Consider the following 16,435-nt stretch of genomic DNA (forward strand, 5'->3'; position numbering starts at 1 on the left):
AGATTGAGGAAGACCTGAGGTTTACACAAAAGAGTCTGCCACTATTACATCTAGTTTGCCTATCTTTGTCACAGTGTTTTTTTTTAATTAGGGTTGTAACCTGTAAGCTTTAATTACACCCATAAATCAGTGGAGACCAATTTCAACCAGTGATGATGAATTTTAACCAGTGGGGCTGTGATTTAAACATACACTTGCTTCTTGTTAAGGCTATCTTGGTTCTGACATGTTCTGAATAAAAAAGACAATTTGGTGTTAGGGTGAACGGAATAGCATTTTTGTAAAATTCTTATCAAATCAAGAACAGTTCATACATGCATTTGGTTCTAGTAATGTCTTCTGAGATTGTACATTTCTCTCATACTTTCTGCAATATTTCAATATTGAGGATTTTTTTTTAAAAAAAGTAAACAAATGGATTTAATTAATAAATGGATTTAATTAATAAATGGATTTAATTCAATGATGGAAGGAGTGAATGAAACAAACAAAAAGCTAATTCTACAATAGTTCAAGAAGGTTATTCAAATGGGAACGCAAGTCTATGCAGTTTTTTTCAGTGAATGAATAATTATGAATTTCACAGATTTTTGTCCTTTGCTTTTCATTAAATGTGTCAACACAAAATTCTGTCATAGGAAATAAGTGGAGGTGGACTCCAACATGTGTGGATTTTATTCTTGTAATTATGGAATCATTCTCAGTGATGGTTTGGTGAATACAGAATGGCAAATAAAAAGCTTATTTTTGGATAAAGAATTGAATAGAAAGAATGAATGGAGTGATTGGTTTATATTTTCAGGATGATGAAAAGGGAGAGGGAATAGGTTTGGACACAATTTGGGATGCAGGTAAGGTGGTCTTAAGAGGACATTTAATAAACATTGTAGCATATTTGAACAACCAAGTCAAGAAGCAATTCAAATGAAGGATGAAATGAGAAGCTAGGAGATGGAAATAAACAAACTGGATCAAAGAGATTTTTTAAAAAAAATCTAACTAACAACTTTGCCTTATGAAATAAGTGTTCTGATCAACTGTTGTCCAGTAAGATAGGATGAAAACCTGAGACGGATGCAAAGATGCTAATTCAGGATGTGGACAGGAAAAAAGTCTACAGGGAAAAGACTTTTTTTTTTTTTTTTGAAAGAAAAAAAATTGCCAAACGTGCAAATCTGTCATTCTTTGCCTTAATGGGCACTTATAAATGTGCAACTTGCCAAAGATCTTCCTCCACAATATGATTGTGGTTATAAAACGAACAGCATGGTCAATAACATGATCTAATCTGATTGAAGGGGTCAGTAAGAAAATTATTACCCACTTTACAACCCATTAACATCAAACCTACATTACAGGAATGCACACGATAGATTAAAAACTTGCTTACTTAAAGCAAGGGGGCCTAAATAAACTCCATTATATAGGTTGGGTATTTTTTTTTTATTGTGTTGAAGCAAAAATGAATACCCCCCTGGTGACTGGGCCAAAATGGGGAAGGAGATAGGATGCTGATAGGATGCTGAGTTTGGTTTTGGTTTTTTTTTTTTTTTATGGCCATAGATAGATGCTGGAGAGAATGTAAAACCAAGTGATTATTTAGATAGATAGCTTGTATCTTTGACTTGACAGACTCTAGGGATGGAGAAGAGAGGAAACTTAGCTATCGTGAATCCAGTTCTTGATTCTGGAAGGCAGAAGCTGTATCCAATGTTAGTCCTACTTAGAGTAGATCCATTGAAATTATTTATTTACTTACTTATTGCATTTTTATGCCACCCAACAGTCAAAGCTCTCTGGGCAGTTTACAAAAATTAAAATTATGGAAACCATTCAAAATATAAAACAAACAGTATAAAAGCATGATATAAAATACAATATAAAAACACAACCAGGATAAAATCGAGCAGCAATGCAGAATTTAATAGATTTAAAATACAAGATTTAAAGCAGCAAAGTAAAAATTAAGTGAATGGAACTTATGTTAGACTAACATTGGATAAGATCCACAGTTTACACATTCATATCGTGGCGGAAGTGCGTGGATCTGCAAGCTAGAGAATTTGCTGAAGAGTACAAAATGGCCCAATGTGCTTTGGTGTATCACCTTCTTCAAGGGCAAACAAATTTCTATTGCACTTCCTGTGATGTTTCCTTCAAAACATGTCCTCTCTATTATATTCCAGCGGCTTTAGAGAATAGTAAAAAAAAAACCAAGAAACAAAAACCAATTTATTATCCCTGAGCATGGTTGGCCCTGACATTGGGCAATGTGGACAACCTCTGAGAGTACTTACTGCTCAGTAGTTTCAAACAAGACCCTGCTCTAAGAAATCCTAGTTTTTCTTGAAATGAAGAGGTATGTGGAAAATGTCCTGATTGCTGGCAAAGCATGTTTCCAGTCCTCATGGCTGCATGAATACATTAGGGAATGCGCTGGTATTGTTTTCAAAAGATTCTAGCAGTTGTAAGCATGACACATCCTTCATGGCTGTTTTAGCACATGACTGTGATGTGTTTTGCTACCACATTAATCTTTATGAAAACATTCAGAATTTTGCTGGTTTCAAAATACTGTTTTCAGAATAAAGCAAATATGCTGAACCTCTTAACGCAAAGTGAGTATATTTCTATAATTTGTATTTATTAGTAAAGAAAAACAATTAAAGAGATTTTTCATTGCTGTGTCAATGGCTCAGCCTGAACGATCTGAACCTAGTTATGGCAAAAGTCTGAAAAATAAAGAAGCTTAAAAACGTATGCACTGTCTTGCTAGATCAGACCACAGTCAGGGTTGGCCCCACCATTCAGTAGGGGGTAAAGCAACCTCCTACAAGTAGCACCACAAGCGTGTGGATAGGTGAAGGCAGGATAGGTGAATGGCACAATCAGACTTCTCAAAGTGCTGACCCCAGCAAGGTGTGGGAGTGCCATTTGGGCTCCTCTTCAAGCTGCAAAATCTCTTGACCCTTCATTGACCCACAGCCCTTCAGGCTCATAATTTTCTTTCTTTGTTTTCAAATAACACTTTTTATCCATCATTTTATTTCTAAGAGAAGCGAGTCAAATCGCTTAGGAAGCTCACAGGCATGAAGCTGTACTACCACCCCCTGCCTGTCCCTGGCATCTGATATTCAAAAGATAGACTGCCTCTGTACAAAGAGGTTCCATTTAGCTGTCATGGCTAATAACCATTGATACACCTATCTTCCACACATCAATCTAATCTTTTTTTTTTAAAGTAATACATTATTGTGAAGGCAAATCCTCATGATTTATTTTTCAGTGTAGAGATACATGCTGCACATTTATTTATTTATTTATTACATTTTTATACCGGCCAATAGCCGAAGGTCTCTGACCGGTTCACAAAAATTAAAACCATGAGGAACATAATAAAACAACCAACAACCTAAAAACCCAAATACAAAATACAATATAAAAAGCACAACCAGGATAAAACCACACAGCAGAAATTGATATAGGATTAAAATACAGAATTAAAACAGCAAAATTTAAATTTAAGTTAAATTAGGTGTTAAAATACTGAGAAAATAAAAAGGTCTTCAGCTGGTGACGAAAGGAGTACAGTATAGGTGCCAGGCAGACCTCTCTGGGGAGCTCATTCCACAGCCGGGGTGCCACAGCAGAGAAAGCCCTCCTCCTAGTAGCCACCTGCCTTACTTCCTTTGGCAGGGGCTCATGGAGAAGGACCCCTGAGGATGATCTTAAGGTCCAGGCAGGCACATATGGGAGGAGGCGTTCCTTCAAATAACCTGGCCCCAAGCCGTTTAGGGCTTTGTGTGTTAGTACCAGCACTTTGAATCAGGCCTGGACCTGGACTGGCAGCCAATGAAGTTGTAAAAGGACAGGCGTGATGTGGTCTCGCCGGCCAGTCCCTGTTAGCAAACGGGCTGCCCTGTTTTGTACCAGCTGAAGTTTCCAGACCATTTTCAAAGGCAGTCCCACGTATAATGCATTGCAGTAATCCAAACAAGATGTTTTCAGAGCATGGATAACTGTAACTAGGCTATCTCCGTCCAGATAACGTTGCGGTTGGTATATCAGCCTAAGCTGATAAAAGGTGCTCTCTGCCACTGAGTTCACCTGTGGCTCAAGTGACAGTTCTGGATCCAAGAGCACCCCCACATCACATTAGAACCATGTGCACATAACATCACCAACATGCACATCATATTAGAACAAAAATGTGTGTGATGTAACACAGGTTTGCTCAGCTTGCTAGCAATGTAGGAGCCTATACACCACCTAATTTTGCTGCCTGCCTGGAATTCAAAAATGGAAGAACCATCCAGTGTTTGGCAAGCCATTAGGAATGGCTATTGGACTGTGTTTGGCTTGGTAGTTCATAAGTTGGTCGGACCTGATGTATGGCCTTGCGAGTATGCATTATGGCCTTGATACACATATTAGGAAGTGAGGCGTTGGGGTGGGGGGCATGAAAATAAAATCACCCTTTCGTTCTAGCACACACTCTTTTCCTTGTTCAATAACTACGCTACACAAAAGTTATGAAGACATATCTAACTTTGTTTCACAGATTCAGTGGATGAGGGCCAATTGGCAGGGACAGGGGAATATTTCAAGAAACATTTGTTGAGCGTTGACAAGTTGTAAGAGGAGATCCACCAAACCAATACTCTCGTGACTGAAGCCGGACTGGAAAATACATGTGGTTTTCCCAGATTAAACTGTGCATGTAATTAAAGCCTGTGTTATGAAGATGGCAGCTCAGAAGTACCACCGATTGATTTCTGAGCTAAAATACAGAGCGAGGCAATTATTGTACTTGGCATCGTGCTAATCCATTTAACCGAGAGCCCAATAACAGGAAACCATTGTTACACAATATGTAACTCAGATTTGGGCGACTGTAACATGATCTTAAAAGCTTCTCTAGCTCTCAGAAGTCAATATACTCCTCGCGAAAAGGAAGGGTCAGCAAAACGGAGCTGTTACAGACCTTGCTTAAACCTAAAGAAAATGGCCTCGTAGACAATGCACAGAGACAATAAAATTAAAGGATGAACTCTCGCTAAATAAAGTAATGGTCCTCCAGTGGAAAGGCAAAATACAATTAGCATTCACATGCTTATTTTAAGATCAATATTTTTTTCTGCTGATTTGCTGAAGAGGCTTTTATGAAGTTTAAGCAGAGTTCATTGTTAAATACTCTTTACCTACAGAGGATATGGTAGGCCATATTAATTCCTTTTTCTTTTGGAGATCAATAACGAGAATGCTGATTTGGGTAAAGTGCTTCAGATGAAGCAAAGCAAAGGATGTGGTATCATACTATTCCATACAGCACGCTTGCAGAACCAGTAACTCCATTGTTTATATATAAAAAAAACCCATGATAAGAAGGGAAAATCTAAAAGGGGAAAGAGAAGGAAGTGATCAGTAAATGCCTAGAAGAAGAATGGCTATGGTTTTGGTTTTGGTGTGGTTGTTTTTTGCAGTGCCAGTGTTGTAGCATACCTCAAGTATCAGAAGCAGTAAGCCTATGTACACCAGGAGGGGATCTACATGTTGTACTGAAGGTGCTTGCGTGCGCCTCCAGTGCGCCCCCAAAACGAACGTGTAGATCCTGCCTTCGAAGAGACGGAGGAAGAGGCGGAAGAGGAGGCGGCTGGGGAATCCAGCTGCATCCTTGCCGCCACCGCCCACCTCCCCGCCGGCCTCCTGCTGCCGGGGAAAGAGCCACCCGGGTCGGAGAGCTCAGCGCCGAGCTCTCCGAGCCAGGTGGCTCTTTCCCCAGCAGCAGGAGGCCGGCGGCAAGGACACGGCCGGATTCCCCAGCCTCCTCCTCCTCCGCCTCTTCCTCCGTCTCTTCGAAGGCAGGATCTACACGATCGTTTTGGGGGCGCACTGGAGGCACACGCAAGCGCCTTCAGTACGACGTGTAGATCCCCTCCAGCATTCATTTCCTGCTTGTGGGTTTCCCGTGGGCAGCTGGTTAGCCACTGTGTAAACAGAATGCTGGACTAGATGGACCCTTGCTCTTCTTACGTTTTTAAGGATTGAAATTTGGCCTCTGGTTAAAAGTCAAATTGCCCAAGTACTTAAGAATTCTAGTTTAGATTAAAAGAAAACAGCAAGTGGTATTTATTTATTTATTTATTTATTTATTATTGCATTTCTATACCGCCCAATAGCCGGAGCTCTCTGGGCGGTTCATAAAAATTAAAAACATTCAAAGTATAAAACAACAGTATAAAACCATAATATAAAATACAATATAAAAGCTCAACCAGATAAAAACAGCAGCAATGCAAAATTACAAATTTAAAACACCAGTTAAAATTTATTTATAGACTGTTTAAATGCTGGGAGAATAAAAAGGTCTTCACCTGGCGTCTAAAAGCATATAATATAGGCGCCAGGCAGACCTCTCTGGGGAGCTCATTCCACAGCCGGGGTGCCACAGCAGAGAAAGCCCTCCTCCTAGTAGCCACCTGCCTCACTTCCTTTGACAGGGGCTCATGGAGAAGGACCCCTGAGGATGACCTTAGGGTCCGGGCAGGTACATATGGGAGGAGGCGTTCCTTCAGATAGCCTTGCCCCAAGCCGTTTAGGGCTTTAAATGTTAATACCAGCACTTTGAAATCCCTCCCTTTTTTACCACGGATCATGGGTGATGGCTCCTTTCTCCATTAACATGCTAATCTTCTTGTGGAGGAAGGTTTATTTCTAACACAGAGACATTCACTCCGCAGGGAGAGTTCATATCTCCAGTCCCCAAAGTGCAATCTGAAATGGCCCCTTCCAGGAAAAGTTGCACCATCTGACTCTGCTATGTACATGTAGATCGGCTCTTTAAAATATGTATATGCTCCATCACCCAACTGCGTGAGGGAAATGAGCCAACCGTCCACCTCAAAAATGTGTCTGTTTAATACCGTGGCCATGGTCATTACATTATTATTTAATTTAGCACTTTATACATTATTGTTTAATTTACTACTTTTATACACCACCATGCTCCCAAGGCAGTTTGCCATATTAAAAAGGCTTACACTCCAATAGAAAGGGCTGAAGAGGGGAGAAGAAAATAAGCCAGTTCAGGAACCAAGTCGTATGCCACATCACAAAATGCAGTGCCAGCTCCAGGTTGTTGAAGGCTCTTGGGTAAGGCCCTCGGTGAGTCTTCTCACTGCCATTGTCACCTGCCACTCTTGGTCTTTCTCATCCCTGCTACCATTTCTTTGCTTGACAGACAGAGATCCAGTGAGCAAATAAGCGGTCACATCTACTGCTCATCCTCGTCCTCCTCATCATCACCACTGTTGTCTGGGCCAGAGCAAGAGGCAAATGAACAAGCAGGTTGCAATTGTGAGGAGGAGACACAATTCCAGGGGGCTCTTCTTAGTGGGCCCCTGCTGGGGTGTGGGCCCTTGACTGGTCCCCAACCAAGCCTACCCATCGTGACAACCCTAATGTAAGGGTTACATAATGTTAAGGTACAATAGCCACTGCAGTGGACAGCTCTAGGAGAGGGACAAAATGGCAGTTGGTCTCAGCTACGGACCAAACTAAATGTTCTGCTAATCACATATAGGAGAGCATAATTGCTTTAGTTAGGGTGACCATATGAAAAGGAAGACAGGGCTCCTGTATCTTTAACAGTTGTATTGAAAAGGGAATTTCAGCAGGTGTCATTTGTATATAAGGAGAACCTGGGGAAATTTCCTCTTCATCACAACAGTTAAAGCTGCAGGTGCCCTGCCCTCTTTTAAATCTGGTCACTCTAGCACAGCTCCTGCAGCTTTAACTGTTGTGATGGAGAGGGAATTTCACCAGGTTCTCCATATATACAAATGACACCTGGGCAGGATCTACACTATTCATTACACCGTTGTTTAAGTGCATTGTTGCGTCCTCCCTTGCTACGTTACAAAATGCAACTTGAGCCCAGTCAATCGAAATACCTTTTCTTCTATCGTTTTACCCCGGCACACTCTTCTTTAGAACATTCTTCATTATCCTCATACCGGCTCTGAAGTAAACCTCCTTCTTCCGGTGACTCTGAGCTAGACCTGCCGGGATAAGCTGGCAGGGAGGCGGGGCAACGCGTAGGGACGAGGGAAGCCCTGCAGCGTCTTAAAGGGGCCACATGCACCCCGAAAGATAAGCAGTTTTTTTAAAAAATTAAGCCTCTGTCCCCTCTTTCACCGCCCTCCCTCCCCCTCCCCCTCCCCCTCCCCCTCATCGCGTTGTGCCAGCTCTCCCTCCCCTAGAAAAGCCCTCACTTGTCCTAATCAGGAAGCAAAGACCATGGTCACGAGACATGACTTTGAAAGATGGCATTGAATACAACGAAAGGTTGGGGCACATTGTTAGTTTTAAAACGATTTTAACAGAAAGTGGAACGGTTTTAAAAGTCAGAAGAAACGTAACAACAACAGCATCACGTGACTGCTGACGTCATCTCTGCCAACTTGTTACGTTTCATCTAGACAAGTGTAGACGGGCTCCTGCTGAAATTCCCTTTTCTATGCAACTGTTAAAGGTACAGGAGCCCTGTCCTCCTTTCCATATGGTCACCCTACTTTAGTGTAAGTGTGCAGATCCAGTTCAGATTTAGACCATGGCGATTCAGAGGGGGATTAAGCTTTCCCCCCTCCCCACCCCACACCCCTCTGCTTCATATTTTAAATATTTAGCAATGAGAAATACTGACTGAAGCCAGCACCTCTTTCCTCTGGTAAGTTATCATGTAGTGTGTGGGGAGTACGACACGTGGCTCTTGCTGGCTGACTCTCTGGTCTGAGACTGCAAGTGTGACTGGCAGGCAAGAAGAGGCACACCTATGTTTCATTCCCCACTTTTATGAAAACGGCACATCCGTTCGTTATTTCTCTCATGAAGGTGCTCTATTGGGTCACACGACTGGCTTCACATTCCTGCCCCTTCAAAAGACAGAGACCACGAAACAACCAAGAACCCTTGTCAAAAAGCATTTGTATAAACAAAGCCCTAGATAAGGGCAGTTACGGAAATTGATAATTTTGCTCATTTTGTTTCGTAGGGAGACATCGCTGGCTGCTGTTTTAATCTTCCTTAGAGTACAAAAATATATTGCTTTTGGCATCAGATATATTTTCTTTTAAAAAAGAGAGTGAGGAGATTAATTAGTTTTAGTTTAATGAATAGCTGTCTGCCCTTGGGAGGATCATGTACTTAGGTGCTAATAGGGAGCATTTTAACAAGAAAGAAAAAAGGTGGTGGGGTCAACACGCTTTTCTGTGTAGGATTTGGACGATGAGGAGAACTGTCTTAAAGCAGACGGGTGCAGTTCGGTCTTTCTCTCCGTCTGAAATGGTTGCCGAAACAGAACAGCACATTTCATCTACGCAAGTTGTTGATGTGCACGGAAGCTTTCTTTGTGACCCCACGGTAGTGCACAGATGTTATGGTGGTTCAGGAGTACCACCATTATGCATTTTATTTTACTTAACAGCTTAGGCAGGAAATGGAAGGTTATACTGCAGATCAATGAATGGGAAAACGGAATATGACAACCTGAGGTCAGAAGCAGAAGGATAGATGGCATTAATTAATTCTTGCACTTGTTAGAAAACGAGAGCCACACTTTACAGCTATGAGGGATGAGAAAGTGCCTCTCTCCACCATAACTACTGATTATACAAGAATAGGCTATTAAGCAATTTCTGTACTCCTCTTTTTCTGCATAATATGCAAGGTTTATAAAGTAAGCCCCCCCCCTTAAATTACCTGCATAATTATTTGAAAATGAGCACCACTAGGTTTTACAAAAATATCCAGCAGGCCATTTTTAGTATACAATATATTAGGTGCTTATTCTTATTTGTGCCAGTCACAGGAGACAATGTAGATGGGCTGATGTTCTGACTCCATATAACGCAGGTTCACATATGTTTCAAAAGACAGAAATAGGTTTCCATCAACCCATGCCTTTATACATGTAGTGTGAGTGTGTATAATTTTATTCCCTGCCCCCCCCCCCAGCGCTTCCCAAACATTTTGGAGACTTCTGCGACATAAGAAAGTCCTGCCTGTGACTCCCCAAACTTTAAACATTGTGATCACTCTGATGTTGTGAACACTTTATATAAATAAATAAATAAATAAATAAATAAATAAATAAATAAATAAATCAGGTCCCAGGTGGGACAAGAACCAATGAACTGGAGGGGGGAAGGAGAAGGGGCGGGGTGGGTGCAATAGCAGGAGAGCAAAGAAGTGAAAAGAGAGTCCCCCCGGTATAGCGATGATCATGAAAGGGACCAGTGCTTGCCCCGCTAATGAAATGGAGGTCAAAATCACGAGTGCATACCGGGGGGGGGGGGGAAGTAGGTTTGATGGAGCTCGTTGTCTAGTTTTAGAACGTTTCATCGGCAATGGGGGTGGGGCTGGAGCAGCAAAAATCCATTCAATCGACTCAGCACAAGCCTACATGCTGGAGAAGGAGAACCACCCCACCCTCCTCTTTCGTTAGCAAGACCTTCCTTCAAAGCATCCCTCCCAACAAAGGACGTGGTGTGAGAACAGCAATACATGGGGTCAGAAGAGCATTTTAATCCTGCATAGAGGAAATTAACCGGACTTTCCCCGCTCTAGGAAAACATGAAAAATGGAGGGGAAGAGGCGGGGTGACTGAGGAACAGGCACAACGTCATGTGAGCACTGCGCTGCAAAACAGGCATGACGAGAGTGCGATAAAATGCTGGTGTGATGGAGCCCTAACTAACAGCAAGCACCAGAGGATGAAATTTAAGATAAAGTATTGGAATAGAAAGATATATATATATATATATATGTATTTTTATGTAGCTTTTGCAGGGCATTGACTGGGCAACAGTTAAACGCGCACACAGGGATGAGGTGCTTTGAAGCAACTTCAATCCAAACTAACTGCCTGAGACAGACAGGCTGGGATTTAAAGAAAAGTTGGAAAGATAAAACATTTTTTCTTCATTTCTTTTTAAATTTCTCAGTGAGGGTAATAGGGTAGAACACACACTCACTCACACACACACACACACACACACACACACACTCAATAACAGGCGAGCGTGGGGTGAGCAAATAAAGGCAGTCAGACACGCAGAGAGTAAAGCAACCCAGCAAAAAAAAAAAAAAAGAAGAGCTATCCCTTTCAGTAGCTAGAAATGAAGCAGACAGAGCAAGCAAGCACAGCCTGAGAGCTCTCTCTCTCTCTCTCCTTCTCTCAGAATCTCTCCTTCCTTCCCCCAACACTCCACGAGGAATGAGTTCCAGGGCAGCGAAGAATGGGTTTTATCATTTGCAATTCCCTCCCCCTAAGCAATGTGATTGGAAGGGACACAGGGAGAAGACTATGGCTATTGATTGGACTGGATGAGGGCCAATAAACTGAGACTCAACCAAGACAAGACAAGGTACTATTAGCGGGTGGTTCGCCTGTCTGGCTAGGTGATGTTCACCCTGTTCTGGATGGGGTTGCGCTCTCCCTAAAGGATCGGGTTCATAGTTTGGGGATGCTCCTGGATCCAGAACTGTCACTTGAGGCACAGGTGAACTCAGTGGCAAAGAGCACCTTTTATCAGCTTAGGAGGATATACCAACTGTGCCCTTATCTGGACAGAGATAGCCTAGCTACAGTTATCCATGCTCTGATAACCTCTCATTTGGATTACTAAAACACATTTTAAGTAGGGCTGCCTTTGAAAACTGTCCGGAAACTTCAACTGGTAAAAAAACAGGGCAGCACATTTACTAACAGGGACTGGCTGACAAGACCACATCATGCCAGTCCTTTTCCAACTTCACTGGCTGCCAGTCCAGGTCCAGGCCCGATTCAAAGTGCTGGTATTAATATTTAAAGCCCTAAACGGCTTGAGGCCAGGCTAACTGAAGGAACACCACCTCTCATATGTACCTGCCCAGACCCTAAGGTCATCCTCAGGGGTCCTTCTCTGTGAGCCCCTGTCAAAGGAAGTAAGGTAGGTGGCTACCAGGAGGAGGGCCTTCTCTGCTGTGGCACCCTGGCTGTGGAATAAGCTCCCTAAGGAGGTTCACTTGGCATCTATACTATATTTCTTCAGACGCCAGGTGAAGGCCTTTTTTATTCTCTCAACGTTTTAACAGTCTATAAATTTAATTTTAACTTTGCTGTTTTAAATTTGTATTTCTGCACTGCTGCTGATTTTATCCTGGCTGTGCTTTTATATTGTATTTTATATCATGTTTTTATACTGTTCGTTTTATACTTTGAGTGGTTTTAGTTTTTGTGAACCGCCCAGGGAGCTTCGGCTATTGGGCGATATAAAAATGCAATAATAAATAAATAAATAAATAAATAAAATTGATTAGCCACATATGTCAATCTCACTCACCCTCAGCTTTACCCCTCAGCACCTTCCTAATATGGAAGTGTTCAGTTAGCCCTCCATCAACATGAAACGAGCCCTCATGTCACCTAAAAACCCTTTGGGTATGGATCTCTTCAGGGCTCCAAACGATCTTCTACCCCCACCACGGGTTTCTGTCGGTTTTTGGATTGCCCCCTAACCGCACCACGAGTTTGGAGGCCTATTGGAGGTTGTCAGACCCCCTGATTTTCAGTGCGGATCTCACACCCCTAATATACAGTAAGATATGGTAACAAACAGAGCTCACGTGCCCATTTGTTACTAGTGCATTTTTCTCATTTCTTTTTCCACTTGGGGGACAGCCTGCCATGGAGTGCAGTAGCCATGCAATTAAAATTCAGGAACCGTTTTCCTGATAGTCTGGTCCCATTTAACCTTGAAACCCTTATGGAGCAAATACTGAGGCAATGACACCTGGAATTAAGCCAAACACTACTTGGTCTTCTTGTAACCAGATGTTTCCCGTAAGACGCTGCATGTTTTCCAGACCATTCTGAACTTCAATTTCTGCCCGGTAGATACCTTATTTGGGTGTTATTGGGGTCTTTGTCCTATTTTGCCTATCTCCCGTACATGATGACTTATAAGTTGTGGCAGGGTGGGATGACTGGCATTTATCCCAGTAAGAGAAGGTGTGCTTTAACTCCACGTAATTTCAACAATTGCTGTCATTATGTCCATACCCTAATGCATCCCTGACTTGAGGGCTTTAGATTTGAGGTCTTTTAAGCTCCCATATAAAACCCTCATAAGAAAGCTGCACATAAACTGAATTTAGAGAATCTAAATGAAACCAAACACACCAAGATCCCAGCGGGGGGAAACCCATCATTCAGGTTATTGCAGAAATTAATTATATTTCACACATGTTGATATTATGAATTATTTTTATTAGTTATTCATATTGCCCAAATGTATATGGTGCTTTACCAAGCAACATAAACAAAAAGGAGATGTCTCTGTTCCTAGGAGCTTACAATTTTAATAAATATCTTTTACTTCTAAAGATCTTCTAAGGAACCTGTTTGCTTGACTATTAATTTGCTTGCCTTAGTTCTCCTGAGCTTGTTATACGCTGGCCTTCTCCTTTTCCTCATGAAGTACTCTCTTGTTTTTCGCCCTTTGATAGGCCACTGCTCATCTTATTTACCACCACAGCTCACAATCCTCTATCAGTACTACAGTCTGTATTCTCCAAGACCTAAGAAGAAGCCCCTGACAAACCTAGCAGACTGTACAGATTGCCTACCAATGGCAAACATATAAAACCATTCATTTCCTGTTTCATGGATTTGTATTGACCATATCTGTGGATGCTACAGTACACTTTGTTATACTACTCTCTCCATTTTCGAACTATTCACATTGCTCTCTCTCTCTCTCTCTCTCTCTCTCTCTCTCTCTCTCTCTCTCTTGTGGTTTTTTGCTTCAGCTTCCTCTGCAAACAAATTAGCACTTCTGCCTCATTTTCTAAGCCATTACAGGCTTTTTATTATTGTTGTCGTTATTAGAAAAGGGCCTTTTGTGCTAGCCTGCTATCTCGTATGATCCAACACTATCAGTCATATTTCTAAGGAGTGTGTCATTGCTCACCCGAAAAACATAAGAATATTTGTACCACTTATCTTTCCACGCTAATGCTCAGGTACATTAGGTGATATATTAACTATTCTGATACAAGTATTTCTCAGGCTGAGCTACAGAAAGTAGAGAAATTGATATTTTTGGGGAGTATTTCTCTGAATCCTAAAGGAAGCAGCAAAAGACAGTAAGGGGATGGGATCTGAAGAAAACCCACAATGCATGAACCAAAGTCCAGCACTTGTGGACGTAATCAAGCATGACAATATACATGAGACAACCACCAAAAATGGGACCAAGCTACCTTTCCAATCTGAACCAGCCCATTTATTAAGATGAGGGAAGAAAATATGTGGGAAGCAAAGCTTTTTAATTGAAATATTATTTAGAAGGACTTAAATATTTCAGATTTAAGCACGACTGGTCTTTAGATCTCTGGAAAGATCAGCACCATTTTTCAAGAACTTATATCTCTTTTACCCTTATCTCTTTTCAAGAAATCCCACACAGATTCATTGATTTCAGGGCAGTTAAATATCTTAAGCATAATAAACTGGGTCAAAGACAGCATGCTTGTCATGGACCCCATCTGTCTAAAAATTCAGTAGAGTTATTTGGCATGATCTAATTCTTAACTCTTTCATGGGTCAATATGAATCCATGCGAAAATGCCATTAGATACATTATTTTTAATCCCTGGAGAATATGTTGCCATTTCCAGATTATATCCCAGGTTATTAAGCATTACGTTGGTGCATTAAATGAATATATGTTTTCATGGGGCCTTTTCACAGAATACTTAAAAGCACTGGATAGAGGATCAACAATGTGAGGAGAAAAATGAAAGTATATTAAAATATGAGGCTTAGGGGGGGATACAATTTATTCGTATAGCATTTCAACCTTTTAATTTCATTATTACTCCACAACCTTTCAAAAATTCTTCAGGCCCTCTACTCATTCATACCCTGTATCTCTTTAGCATATATCCTTCCAATTAGGTCCATTAGTTCCCTAGCAACAGAGGCAGAGGTTAAGTCATTTTCTAGAAGAGGCCCATCCCAAATTATGGTATTATACCAAATCATTGCCAGTCTTTTAACGACAACACCTTGCTTTTCCATTCAGTGAACAGCAGCAGCAGTAAACAGACCTGATCAAATTTATAATATTCAAATGGATCCCATCTTCAGGGAAGCCAGTTGCAACTTGAATATGGGTGGGCTGATGAAGGCAGAGAGAAAGGACAAATTTAAAAAAAGAGATATGGTTCAATGCACAATGAACTAAGAGTTCTCCAACGATGAGAGAAAACAACTGGGTAATTTCACAATAAGGCCACTAAGCAATTCAGTAGTCCCCTCATTATCGACTTTATTCTAATGTCAAAGTATCAATTAATGTTATGTGCCAATTAGTATATAACCAGAGTAACCCCTGACAAAGAGGATTTTAAATGCAACCAACTCCCAGGTTTATACTGGAATTTCAGTAAATTAAAACAGTTTCAAAATCACTGAAATGCCTGGGGGTATGTGCCTGGCTTTTAAGAATACCACAGGGCCTCAGGTTCTTTTCACCATCTCTTTCCCCCAAAAGGATGAATAAAGCACCAGAATTCTTGAACTGGGAACTTTGGCAATGGACGAGGGGTGGGCAACCTCACACCTTCCAGATGTTTTGGACTACAACTCCCATAATCCTTGACCACTGGCCATGCTGGTTGCGACTGGTGGGAGTTGTAACCCCAAACATCTAGAGAACACCAAGTCGCCTCTATGCTAAGATGGAGTTTGCCAGAGGCAGGAGCAACTGGTCTGCTCTCTGCTGCACTTCAGTCCCACTCTACAGGTGGCCAGGGGTGAAGGGTACAGTTAGTGCCGCTCCCAGCTTAACTGAGTTGAGGTGAAATTGTTTTTAGCATACCACAATTGTGGTCACTATGCCTCAAAAAGAGAATTGTAGAACTGAAAGTCATGCAGAAAAGGGCAAACCAAATTAGGGGCTGGAGCAAATCTCCTATGAGGAAAGGTTACAAAGTCTGTAGCCTTTTAGCTCAGAAAAAAAGGAGAGTACAGGGAGACATGATAGAGGTGTCTAAAATTACGCATGGTGTAGAGAACCTGGGGTAGTAATTCAGAACACATAAAAGTAAGTTATTTCTTCACATAATGCTTAATTAAACAATGGAATTCACTATCACAAGAGGTAGGGGTAGTGTAAGCCTATGCGGCAGGGTCTTGCTATTTACTGTTTTACTCTGTACAGCACCATGTACATTGATGGTGCTATATAAATAAATAATAATAATAATAATAATAATAATAATAATAATAATAATAATAAGGCTTTAAAAAGGCATTGGTCAATTTCAGGGAAAATAAGGCTATCAAGAGCTACTGGTTATATATATAACCTTAAGCATCAGAAGTAAC

The sequence above is a fragment of the Elgaria multicarinata genome, chromosome 8 (assembly GCF_023053635.1).
Source record: "Elgaria multicarinata webbii isolate HBS135686 ecotype San Diego chromosome 8, rElgMul1.1.pri, whole genome shotgun sequence".
Classification (NCBI taxonomy): domain Eukaryota; kingdom Metazoa; phylum Chordata; class Lepidosauria; order Squamata; family Anguidae; genus Elgaria; species Elgaria multicarinata.